The sequence below is a fragment of the Lepidochelys kempii genome, chromosome 1 (genome assembly GCF_965140285.1).
Source record: "Lepidochelys kempii isolate rLepKem1 chromosome 1, rLepKem1.hap1, whole genome shotgun sequence".
In the NCBI taxonomy this organism is placed as follows: domain Eukaryota; kingdom Metazoa; phylum Chordata; order Testudines; family Cheloniidae; genus Lepidochelys; species Lepidochelys kempii.
In genome coordinates this window covers 154,432,215-154,445,792 of record NC_136380.1, presented here as the reverse complement: position 1 = coordinate 154,445,792, position 13,578 = coordinate 154,432,215, and positions in this window count along the sequence as shown.

The following is a 13,578-nucleotide window of genomic DNA, read 5'->3' as shown; positions in this document are numbered from 1 at the left end:
AGTGCAGACAGTGCAGATGACTTTTTTCAAGTTGCTTAATGTGTCTGTGGTAAACTGTCCATGTTTCGCACAGTTAGAAAAGGGATGCTCTCACTGCTGCACTGTATATCAGTTTTGTTGACTGTTTGATGGCGTGCTGACTGAGTATCCTATGGTAAACTCTTCCAAAGGCCTGCCTTTCATATTCTATTTACAGTAAAAGCTTTGTTATCTGGCGTGTTGGAGCAATGGGAGGTGCCAGTTAGTTAAAAATTTCAGTTAACCAAGAGTTATACTTGCCAATGGAATACCAATTTTCAAAGAATTAGAAAACAATAAAATTAATAAAGTATAAAATAATATACAGGTACTCACTAATCCAGTATTAGTACTGCAATGCAAAGTGGTTGGTTTCTTGAAGCACTTAGGTGTATACAGGTTTTCTATACAGTAGAAACAACAAGGAGTCCTTGTGGCACCTTACAGGCTAACAAATTTATTTGGGCATAAGCTTTCATGGGCTAAAACCCACTTCATCAGATGCATGGAATGAAAAATACAGCAGGCAGCTATAAATACACAGCACATGGAAAGATGGGAGTTGCCTTACCACTCGGTAGGCTCACATGGTAAGGCAACTCCCATCTTTTCATGTGCTGTAATATATGTACCTGCCTACTGTATTTTTCACTCCCTGCATCTGATGAAGTGGGTTTTAGCCCACGAAAGCTTATGCCCAGATACATGTATTAGTCTCTAAGATGCCACAAGGATTCCTTGTTGTTTTTGCTGATACAGACTAACACGGCTACCCCCTTGGAAATCTATGCAGTAGGTTATCTTATGACACTACATATCACTGTGGACAGTGCATGGTGTACACCCAGATCACTAAAAATACACTTAACAATAAAACTATACTGAACATAATTTAAACTTTCTTTGATGATTCAGAAGGCACTTCAGGATCTTGCAGTGCCTGATGGTCATCATTACCAACATCAATTTTCATTGTAGAAGTAGAAGGTGTAGGAGCTTGGGCTGAATCTGTAATGATCCTATGACACACCCTGGAAGCTGCTTTTTTGAATAAATCCCTGATATCAGCTTGCTTACTTGTCTTCTGCTTCTTTTGCATAAAAGTAGAGTGCAGAATGTGCAATTGTATAATTTCCTGGGCAGTATACTAGTCCCAGTTACTAGATTGAAGATTTGTATTGGGAGATATCAGAAAAGCTGGCTAATAGAACTTTCTGGTTGATAAAGTGCTGGATAACACAGCTTTTACTGTAATATTTCTTGATCCAGGGAATCATTACTTGAGATGAGGCTGCCAAGGTATGAAAAGTGATTGACACTCTTTAGTTCTGTACCATCAATGTTGATGTTTGGCTCAGTGGTAATGGATGATGGAGCAGGTTGGAAGAGGACTTCAGTTTTTTCCAGGCATCTGATGGTGAGTCCAAACACTTTAGTTGCCTCTTAGAAACTGTCAAGGATAAACTTAGGTCACTTTCATTATGACTAAGTTGAGCACAATCATCTGTAAAAAAGCTTACGGGTTCCTAAGCCTTCAGAGACTGAAGAGTTTTCTATGAGTTCTGTGCCCCTTATGTAGATGCCATTTTGAAGATTGTCCAACTGCATAACTCAGAACATCTGCAAAGAGATCAAAAAAGGCTGGTGCCAGTACACAGCCTTGTTTCATCCCATTAGATATGGAAATGGTTTAAAAAGGCCACCACCTGAGTGTACTTGACCAGTCATGTATTTATATAATTGACATGGTGTTAATGAATTTGGTAGGACAGCCAGAGTTTTCTAGAATTTTTCAGAGCCCACTTCTGCTCACAGTGTCAAACACTTTTTTTAGATTAATGAAGGATACTTGCCTACTTTGTAAAGTGCTTTGAGATCTACTGATGAAAAACACTAGAAAGAGCTAGGTATTACTAGCAACCAACTAATATATTGGCAAAACCACAGGTGCAATCTATTCTCAGTAGGTTTAATGAAAAAAGACTAGCTGAGCGGAAGCCTCAACAGACAGTCTATATAGTATCTCTAATAAGTTTGCAAAACCTGTTTTCAGTGATTTTGTACATGAATGCACTCAAATAGCAAATGTTTTACAAGGTTGGCCTGTGTACTAATGAATCAGATCTACTCTGACCAGCCTCACTAAGGTCCATGCAGCTGTAAGTAGAATAGAATAGGAGAGCGTAGGTAAGGATTACTCATTTGGCAAGTGTAGAAACATTAAAGGAGATGTTATTCTACTGATTATTGTCCATGATGCCCAGGATATTCTGCGTTATACACCAATGAATACTAGCAAGGACGAATAACACTTTTTATGGGAGGAGTCACGTACTGTTGGAAGGCTACAGGTGCAATGTAAAGAATTCCCACTGGAAATCATTAGATAACTCTGACGTTTAATTCAGATTACCAGCATCCCCTTCAGGGTGTAAACTCCTCGAGGCAACAGCTGTCTTTGTTTGTGCAGCACCAAGCACTCTGTCACTGGCCTATATATACTATATGCCCTGTATGCTATCAAGCCATTGGCCGCTGACTCTGCTCTGCCAACAATGCCATTTGTCAAATTTTCTAAGAGGTACTGTGGTGCTTTCTGGTATGCAGTGTTTGTGACTATTAGTCTATATAATTGTTTCCTACTTAAAGATTAACTATGAAAAATAAGTTATTTTTGATAATAAATGTTATAAACAAGTGCAAAAGAACCAATAAGTCTAAATTAGTCCATACCAAAAGGCCTACTGATATAGTTCAAGGACTATGTTAAGATTGGACTTAATAATTAAAAAATATAGGGCAACCACATTACTTATTGCCAAATTTGGCTTTATGGAAATGGATTTAATTAGTAAACAAAATAATGAGGGGATAAACTATGCTGCCCACTTTTCCCCACCTCTTTTTTAAAGGAAACTTTAAAAAAGCATCTTGGCTTCTCAGCTAATCTCATGTTCCTTGACCCCAAGACAGAAGGAGCAGACCGGAGTGAAGGAAGGCCATGACATTGGCCTTCATCAGACCAGTGGGGATACCTAATTGTCAGAACTGCAGTCTGCAGCGGAACGTAAGACCCTGTTCTGTCTCCCTTCCCTTTTGTGTTACTTTCCCCTGCCCCACTGTTTTTTTACCTTTATGCTCTCTTAGCTTTTCAGTGGATCCCGATTTAATTGCACTGCATGCGTTACCACAGTAAAATGAAAAAAAAAACCATTCAGCCCTGCCCTTTTGAAGGAAAAAACAAACAAACAAAAAACAACCAGACAATATCCCTGACCGAAATGTAAGCCCAAGTTCAAGCAAAAAGCGTCATGGCCGATGTATCTATCTAATGCCTTGCCTCCATCCATGACTGACCAGCCATCAGTGTTCCAAGAGCATCCAAAAAAGCCATATTTCCCCCACCCGTTGTAACCTGTCTCTCCTCCAACTTGTCTGGTTATTAAAAACAGAAATAAATACACTTCACACAAGACTGAGTAAAATTAACCCTTTCCTTTTCACAAAAAAAAGATGTGAGTAAAAATTAAAAAACTCTAATAATTTGCCTCCAAAAGGGGAGAAACTTTAATAATACGTTTTAATTGTTTGAAATGGAATAATTATGCCAACCAGTTTCAGTGTAAATGCTTGCTTTGATTTACTGTTTTTCCTTGTGTTTAATCAATACAGTTCCAACTTTAAAATGTATGCTTTTGGGTATTTGCCAAAAAAAACCAGCATCTCTGTAGAAACCCCTCTCAACTTTTGTATCACTATTTTAATGTTGGACAATTTTAAAAAAGTTTAACAGCAATGCAACAGGATTGCTCCTTATGCTCAGAAGTCCCCATAAAAATCCACATGGCAACACATTGTCCCTCAAATACTGCCTTAAAACTTCTCTCTGTCATAAAATCTATGAAGGCCCAGCAGCAGTTAAGCAGCGGGTGTGTGGTGACCACAGCTTATCTCGTTGGTCTTAATCCTTCCATTGTTACCTTGGACGCCTTCCTTCTGACTGTTATCCACCTGTTGTCACTCATCATATATTTGACTTGTAACCCCTGAGTTACAGGGAACTGTCTCTTTCTTGTATGTCTACATGGTGACTAGGTCAATGGAGCTGGGACCTCCGAGAGCAGTGGTCCCCAAACTTTTTACCTTGTGCCCCTCACCCCTGGAACCAGGGCCAGGAGCATGGCCATGCCTCTGGGAGGGGGAGGGTTAGGGGGCCAAGGCTGGAGCCACACCTGGGGGCGGGGGCAAGACCAGGAGCAGAGCTGAGGCTGGGGGCGGAGGCTGGCAGCCGGGTCCAGGAGTGGAGCCACAGGTGCTGAGTCAGCAGTCAGGGCCTCAGGCGCGGGGCCAGAAGTGGAGCCTGGGGCTAGCAGCTGGCTGGCAGCAGCAAGAGTGGAGGGGGGCCAGGAGTGGAGCTGGGTGGCACTCCCTTCCTGCTTTCCCATGGGGGCTGGCCAGGGCCCCAGCCGCGCCTCCTCTGCACACTCGGGGGGGGGGGGGCATGCCCCACAGTTTGGGGACCTCTGCTCTAGACATTAGAGTATTACAAATAAGAAATAACACTGATAATTAGGAATCAACCTTTTAAAAAAATAATATACCTGCATGTTAGTGCTTGATTTAATTCAGTAAATGAAACCAGCTTTTCCTTAGCTTCCTTTTTGGGATGATTCCCCCCACCCCACCCCACCCTCAAAAATCCTTTTCCCCGCTGCCATAATGAGGAGAAAAAAACAGTTACCTACCTCTCATAACTGTTGTTCTTTGAGATGTGATGCTCATGTCCACTCTACATCCATGTCAGGTGTGTGCGCTTGCCGCATGCCCTGGTGCCAGATGTTTTTGCCCAGTGGTATCTGTAGGGCCAGTTCTAGTGCCCTCTGGAGTCATGCGCATATGCGCTGGTATAAGGGGCACCGTTGCCCCCTCCTTCAGTTCCTTCTTGCCAGAACTCTGACAGAGGGGAAGGAGGATGGGCAATGGAATGGACGTGTGCAACACATCTCCAAGAACAAGAGTTACGAGAGGTAGGTAACTGTTTTTTCTTCTTTGAGTGCTTGCTCATGGTCATTCCATGTCAGGTGATGATCCTGCATTTGTCACACACATAGGTCTCCCCAAGGCAATTCAAGCTTCTCTGATGGGGATCACCGACAGGATTGGGCTTCTTGCACAGCTTGCATGGCTTGAAGCCCAGGGATGGGGGCATGCCCCGTCCCCGGGCTAAGTCCCTCAGGGGACTATCTAACAACCTATGCTAAATTAACTACACTAATTATATACAACTATATACACTAAAATCACTGCTGAAAACAGATAGGAAAGACCACTGGTATGAACCACTTGCTGAGGCAAGAGGACATTCCCGTACCATCACTGGCAGTAAGAAGGAACTGAAGGGAGGCTGGCAGAGCATATGCGTGTGACTCCAGAGGGCGCTAGAGCCAGCCCTGCAGATACCACTGGGGGAAAATCTTCCGGCACTGGTGCATGTGATAAGCGCACATACCTGACATAGAATGGACATGAGCAAGCACTCGAAGAAGAACCAGGCTTATACAGTCCAGTGAGCTCTTGAATGCCTCACCTCTATCCCCATCCTAGATTCTCTGCCTCCAGGTTTCTTCCCACTAATGGCATTTACTTCCCTATGTCTGGCTAACTGGAAGGGCCTGTCCTCAGGGTGGTAGATATCAAAGGGCAGGGGAGGTTAAGCCTCCCCTAACCCAACCCATGGCTCTGCCCTGAGACCCTGCCCTCACTCTCCCTCTCCTGCAAAGCTGGTGAGGGGGCTCAGCTCCAGCCAGTGGCCTGGAGCTCGGAGCTTAGGCCGGTAGTCAGGGGCACTGTTCCCTCTAAGCTGATCCTAAACCCTGGCAAAACACCACGCGCACAAAAATTTGCACAGAAGCACAATAATTGGTACAGAAGACATTTTTTACGCACATGGCCAGTCAAAAATTAGAGGGAACATTGGTCAGGGGCGGCGACGGCTTGAGGTGCTGGCCATGGGTGGGGGAATGTTTGGGGCTCTAGCGGATGGGGGGAACGGGTCCTTGGATGGAAGGGCCGGGGGCTAGCCTCCCCGAAGGAGGGGTTCACCCACCGTCCAGGCCTGTCCTTTTTACTCATCCTGTTTTGGTCTTTCTGCCATTCTCAACACTGCCAGACACTGCACTTTTGAGACACCGTGCTTTCTTGGTTTCCCTGCTTTGCTTGTCGCTTCTCCAGTAGCTCCATTAGTAACTCCTTTGCCTCCTCTTCTGCCCTGTGCATGTTGCTCAGGGTTCTGTCCTCAGGCTGTGTCTAGACACCCACCATGGCTGGCTTATGTCAGCTGGCTCGGATTCACAGGGTTTGGGCTACGGGGCTGTTTCATTGCTGTGTAGACTTTCGAGCTCGGGCTGGGACCCAGGGTCGAGGACCCTGTGAAGTGGGAGTGTCTCAGAGCTCAGGCTCCAGCCCAAACCCGGAAGTCTGCACAGCAATGAAAAAGTCCCACTGGCAGAGACCTGCAAGCCTGAGTCGACTGGCAGGAGCAAGCCGTGGATGTCTAGTTGCTATGTTGACATACCCTGTGCCACTTCCCAGGGGATCCAGGGTTCTGCGGCACCTCACCACCACCTGCCCTTCGTGCATGTTGATGGGAGTCTTGTCTGTGCCAGCTGTGGATCAGCTCCCTAAAAACCACCACCCTGTAGCAACAAAAGCACTGGCTTCCAGGACTCTGCAACCCTCTGCCTCTCTGGCCAGGTTAGTTATATTACAGAGAGACAAGATGGGTGAGGTAATATTTTTTATTGGAAGGGCTTACTGTGGGGGGAATCCGGGTGTGGGGTGAGAGGATTCTGTGTGGGACAATCTGGGTACAGGCAGCCCTGGGGGAGGGGGGAAATCTAGGTGTGGGGGGATAAGACAATTACCTTTTCCGTAACTGGTGTTCTTTGAGATGTGTTGCTCGTGTCTATTCCACAATAGGTGTGCGTGCTCGCCACGTGCACCGGTGCTGGAAGTTTTTCCCCTAGAAGTACCCGTAGGGGGAAGCGCCCCCGCACCCCCTGGAGCGGCGCCTTCCTGGCACGGTATAAGGGGCGCTGCGCTCCCCTCATCCTCATTTCCTTCTTTCCAGACAACTCCGACAGAGGGGAAGGAGGGTGGGATGTGAAATAGACATGAGCAACACATCTCGAAGAACACCAGTTACGGAAAAGGTAACTGTCTTTTCTTCTTTGAGTGATTGCTCCTGTGTATTCCACAATAGGTGAGTCCAAGCTATATCTGTTGGAGGTGGGTAGGAGTTCACAAGTTCTTGGGATGGAGGACAGCCCTGCCGAACTTGGCATCATCCCTGGCCTGGGAGACGATCGCATAGTGCAAGGTGAATGTGTGAACCGAAGACCACGTAGAAGCCCTACAAATGTCCTGGATGGGGACATGGGCCATGAAGGCAGTCGAGGAGGCCTGCACCCAAGTTGAGTGTGCCCTCACAATAGGCGGCGGGGGAACCCCCACCAGCTCATAACAGGAACGGATGCATGAAGTGATCCACTTAGAAAGCTGCTGAGTGGAAATTGGCTGACCCTTCGTGCGCTCAGCCGAGGCAACGAACAGTTGCAAAGACTTTCTGAACGGCTTGGTCCGCTTGAGGTAGAAAACCAGAGCTCGCCTCACGTCAAGTATGTGGAGACGGCGTTCCTCGTCGCATGAGGCTTGGGGTAGAGGACTGGCAGAAAAATGTCCTGACCCATGTGGTAGGCGGAGACAACCTTCGGGAGGAACGCGGGGTGTGGGCAGAGATGGACCTTGTCCTTATGAAAAACCGTATACGGTGGTTTGGAGGTTAGGGCCCTGAGCTCCGAGACCCACCTGGCTGATGTGATAGCTACCAGGAAGGCCACCTTCCACGAGAGGTGAGACCAGGAACACGTGGCCAGTGGTTCAAACGGGGCCCCCGTGAGATGAGCCAGCACCAGGTTTAGGTCCCATTTCGGAACCAGGGGCTTGGAATATGGGTAGAGATGGTCCAAACCCTTAAGGAACCGGCCAGTCATAGCACAGGAAAACACCGAGTTCCCTTGCAACGGGGGATGAAAGGCCGATATGGCCACCAAGTGTACCCTGACCGATGAGGGCGCAAGTCCCTGGGCCCTCAGGTGGAGGAGGTAATCAAGGATAAGCTGGATCGGGGCGGCCGTCAGGGAAACACCCTGGCCTGCTACACGCCTCGAAAACTGAGACCACTTCACCGCATAGGAGTGGCAAGTGGAGGGCCATCTACTTTTGAGGAGGACGCGCTGAACCTGTTCGAAGCATGTCTTTTCCTCGCAACCTAGCCACTGAGCAGCCACGCCGTGAGGTGAAGCATTACTAGGTTGGGATGGAGGAGGCAGCCCTGAGAGAGCAGGTCTGGGCGGAGCGGCAACTGCCATGGCGGAGCTACCACCAGCCCCGAGAGGGTCCCGTACCAGTGTTGCCTGGGCCACGCCGGGGCAACAACGAGGACCCTGGCTTTGTCCATCTTTATTTTATCCAGGACCTTGCTGATCAGAAGGAACGGGGGAAAGGCGTAGAGGAGCTGGCCTGGCCAGGACAGGGTAAAGGCATCAGAGATAGCGCCCCTCCCTAGGTCCCCCCTGGAGCAGAACCGGGGGCATCGTTGGTTCTGCCTGGTCGCAAATAGGTCCACCTGGGGAGTACCCTACCTTCGGAAGAGCTGTTGGAACTACTTCTGGGTGTAGAGACCACTCGTGCTGAGAGGAAAAATTCCTGCTCAAGTGGTCCGCCCTGACATTCTGGGTGCCCATCAGGTGAAAGGCTTTTAGGTAGATGTTGTGGGCTATACAGAAGTCCCACAGACTGAGGGCTTCATGGCAGAGGGCAGAGGATTGGGCCCCACCTTGCCTGTTGATATAGAACATCAAGGCCATGTTGTCCGTGAGGACCCTGACTACCTTGGCCTCCAGGTGCGAGCAGAAGGCCATACACGCCAGTTGCACCACCCTGAGTTCCTTGACATTTATATGAAGGGGTAGGTCTTGCAGAGACCACAGGCCTTGGGTCTGAAAGTTCCCCACATGGGCCCCCCAAGCCAGGTCCGACGCGTTGGACACCAGCTCCAACGAGGCCATGTCCCTGAACGGGACCCGTTGGAGCATATTGTTTGGGGCAGACCAGCACCGCAGAGAGCTGATCACCGAGTTCGGCACGGTGAGGACTTTGTCCATTCTGTCCGTGGCCTGGGAGAACTGCAAGGCCAGCCAGAGCTGGAGGGGCCTTATTCTGAGTCTGGTGTGACGGACCACATATGTGCACTCAGACATGCGATCCAGCAGTTGCAGGCAAGCCCTAGCTGTTGTCCCCGGGAACCTTGTGACTGAGTCAATGAGCCCTTTCAGGGTCTCGAACCTGTCTGGTGGGAGAGAGGCCCTGGCCAACATTGCATCCAGTAGCGCCCCAATAAACTCTATGCATTGGACCGGGACTAACGTGGACTTGGTGTTGTTTATCAACAGGCCCAGGGCAGTACATGTGGACAGGAGGAGCGCCACATGATCCCTCACCTGTGACCGGGAGGTGCCTTTGACTAGGCAGTCATCCAGATATGGGAATATTTGGACCCCCTTGCATCTGAGGTAGGCCGTTACCACCGCCATACATTTTGTAAAGACCCTGGGGGCAGTGGACAGACCAAATGGTAGGACCGTGAATTGGTAGTGACTCTGTCCCACCACGAAATGGAGGAAGCGTCTGTGCCCCTTGAATGTGTGGATGTGGAAGTACGCGTCCTGTAGATTGAGAGCAGCGTACCAGTCCCCAGGATCCAGGGCGGGAATGATGGAGGCCAGGGAAACCATGCGGAACTTGAGTTTCACCGTGTAGTGGTTCAGTCCTCGCAGGTCCATGATGGGCCTGAGCCCCCCTTTGGCCTTTGGGATAAGGAAATACCAGGAGTAATACCCCTTGCCCAGGAACTCCTTGGGCACTGCCTCTATAGCTCCTAGGTCCAGGAGCCACCCCACCTCCTGCTCGAGCATAGCCTCATGAGAGGGGTCCCCCAGGAGGGATGGGGGCGGAGGGCGGTTGGGCGGGGAGGAGGTAAACTGAAGAATGTAACCTCAGGAGATGGTGTTGAGGACCCATCGGTCCAAGGCGAGCTGTGACCATTCCGGGAGGAAAGCACATAACCTACTGGAAAAAAGGAGCTTTACTGGGGGTAGGTCCCTGCTGAGAACTGGCAGGGTACCCCTGAGTGTCCCGTCAAAAACGCCTTTTGCCCACCTGCCTGCCTGTAGAAGACCCAGGCTGGGAGGCAGGCTGGGATTGCCATTGCGCATGCTTTCCATAGTCCCGCTGCTTTTTGTGGGTGGCCTCAGCAGGAGCCTGCTGCAGCTTGAACTTGGGTTTTGCCGGAGGAGGGACATAGAGGCCCAAGGTCTGGAGGGTCGTATGGGAGTCTTTCATGCCATGCAGCCTTGTGTCTGTTTCCTCAGCAAACAGAGCCTTCCCATCGAAAGGGAGATCCTGCTTCACTGGAGAGCTCAGAGATCAGAAGCCATGATGCCCGTCTCATGGACACCGCTGAGGCCATGGACCATGCAGCTGTGTCCGCTGCATCCAAAGCAGCCTACAGGGATGCCCTTCCTCCACAAGGGCCTTAAACTCCTTCTTATCGCGCTCCCGGAGGGGGTCCTCAAACTTGGGGAGGGATTCCCAGAAGTTAAACTCGTAGCTACCCAGGAGAGCCTGATGGTTTGCTACTCGTAGCTGAAAGCTTGACGACGAATAAACTTCTCTCATGAAAGTATCCAGCCTCCAAGAGTCTTTGTTCTTGGGGGTTGGGGCTGGTTGCCCCTGTTGCTCCCTGTGGTTGACCGACTCAACCACCAAGGAGTTGGGCGCCTGGTGGGTATACAGATACTCGTGTCCCTCGGTGGGTACAAAGTACTTGCACTCTGCCTTTTTAGAGATGGGAGCCAATGAGGCCGGTGTTTGCCACAGGGCATTTGAAATTCTTGCCACCCCGCCCGGTGCTGAAGGGAACAGCACATTGAACAGGGAGTCTGAGGGCTCTTCCATCTCCTCAGCCTGGAGGTGGAGGCTTGCTGCCACCCTTTTTAGGAGGTCTTGGTGGGCCCAGTAATCCTCCTGCAGAATGGAGGGGCACGGAGCAGCAATCAGCTCCTCTGGACGGGGCGAGGCTGGTGTGGGGCTTTGGGTATTGTCCAGCACCAGAGGATCCACCACCTGGTCAGACTTGGGGCAAAGTCCCCATGACCTTTCTTCTGGTGGTCGAAAGATGGACGCTGATGGTGCTTCTGAAGCCCCGGCCATTGAGCAAGCCCCCACTGGGCCACGGTGCCCACTGGGCCGGCCATGACATTTGGTGCCATTGCGCTTGCTGAGGTACCGGCGGGGCCGGCTGTTCAGGCTGGCGAGATTGGCCTGTAGACGGGCGGCTGGGCTGGCGTAAGATCCGCTGCTGCCTCTGGACTGGGAGTAGCGGTGGTGCCAGGATCTACATTGGCCACGGGACCATGATCTTGACACGGAGAAGCGGCACCGACGGTAGTAGCTGCTCAGTGAATGGCCTTGACAGGTGGACCAACGTCAGCGATATGCCAGCAATTGATGCCCGGGGCTACGGTGCCTTGGTGGGGACTTGGAATGGGAGTCTGAGCAGGAACGGCGTCGATGATCATGCCACGACCAACCGTGATATCTCCTGCGAGACAAGGACAGTTGGCGACGTCTGCCACGGTCCTGTAGGTATTCGCTTCGCGAAGACGAGCAGTGCCAGGAGTCCCAGTGGGGACGGCACCCATCCAGACAGTCTGGCCAGCGTCGAGGGCAATCCATGTGGACTGAGCCCTGAGTGGTTGCTGGGCGGTGTCAGGAACGTTTGCTCGACCAAGACTGGTACCAGGCCAGTGGCAATTGCGGTGATCCCAGCAGTGGCTTGCCTCTGGAGTGTGGGGCCAACATCAGCATGGACATGATGTCCCTGGCTGCCTGGAGGGCTTCGGGCATAGATGACATCCGGAGAGGCCTGCTCCGAAGGGGCTGGGCTACTCCACTCAACATGAGTCAGAGGCCTAAAGCCCGATGGGGATCGAGGACTACCCGACATGGGCCTAGCCTCTGTCCCAGACTTCCCTCGGTGCTGCTGCGAAGAGGGAGTCTTTCTGGTCCTCTTGGCATGCCCTGTGGACAGGGAGCAGTGCCAACTGAATGATGGTACCGGTGGGTTTCTGCATACTGACACCATGGTGTGCCAGGGTTGGGGCCAGCGCCAACTCCATCAGGATTGCCCAGAGCCTAATGTCCCTTTCTTTTTTGGTCTGGGGCTTGAAAGACTTGCAGATCTTGCACCTTTCGCTGATATGCGTTTCTCCCAAGCAGTCTGCGTGCAGGTGGCTCCTTGGCATAGAGTGCCTACAAGAGCCACACACCTTAAAGCCTGGGGCATGCCCTGGCCTGGGCTCAATGTCTAACTAAACTAACTGAATTAGCTAACGGACTACAGGTACTACTGAGTTCTGGGGACGAACTGCAGCAAAGCTGGAGCTGAGCAGTTCTGACGCACCTTCACTGGTGGCAAGAAGGAACTGAGGGTGAGAGGAGCACAACCCCCCCTATACTGTGCCAGGCAGGTGCCACCTGAGGGGTTGGGGGGGGCACTCCTCCTTAAGGGTACCGCTAGGGGAAAAACTTCCAGCACTAGTGCACATGGTGAGCACGCACACCTATTGTGGAATACACATGAGCGATCGCTTGAAGAACTGGATGCACAGAAGTGCGTTTCCCAGGTGAAAGTGGTGAGGGCTCTGGGGGTGGGAGTCTCAGCAGGGGGGTTGAGGCTCAATTGGGTGGTGTTTGAGTATGGAGAGCTAGGGGGGTTCTGGGTTCCCCTAGGAGTAACTGCAGCTTACTAGTTATGCCTTGCACCACAGTTTGGCTGAACACACAGGCACAGTGCTTGTATATATAGTGACAAAGTTTATTAGTACTTCATATCAGAAATAAGTGGTTATATATAAACTAGTTCTTCTCCTGTCTCAACTTACCCAATGTTGTCTCTGCTTTTTTCAAGCAAGCCTGGCTGAGATTGCTTTTCCATGATGCAAACCTGCTGTCTGTTAGTGGCACCCAAACTTTTCCACTTGCACACCCCACCCCTGCAATGGACTCTCCCTGCCCCCCCGGGGCTGAGTCATGGTAAGAGTGGAGCTAGGTAGCACTCCCTGGGGGAGGGGGGGTGTCCAACAGTTTGAGGACCACTGCCCAAGATTAAGGATGTCAGTCTTTCTTTCTTTGCACTCCTATATATACCAGCATGTGCCCTCAGGATTTACCACTTCATGTTAGGTTTCAGAGTAGCAGCCGTGTTAGTCTGTATTTGCAAAAAGAAAAGGAGGACTTGTGGCACCTTAGAGACTAGTGTTCTGTGTCTGCCAGCTTGTCATTCACATTTGACAGACACCCCCCAATTGTAGGAGATATGTACACAGTGCTTCCCCTGGCAATAAGTGGCTCTCTCACTGGCAGAGTGTACCTCAAAAG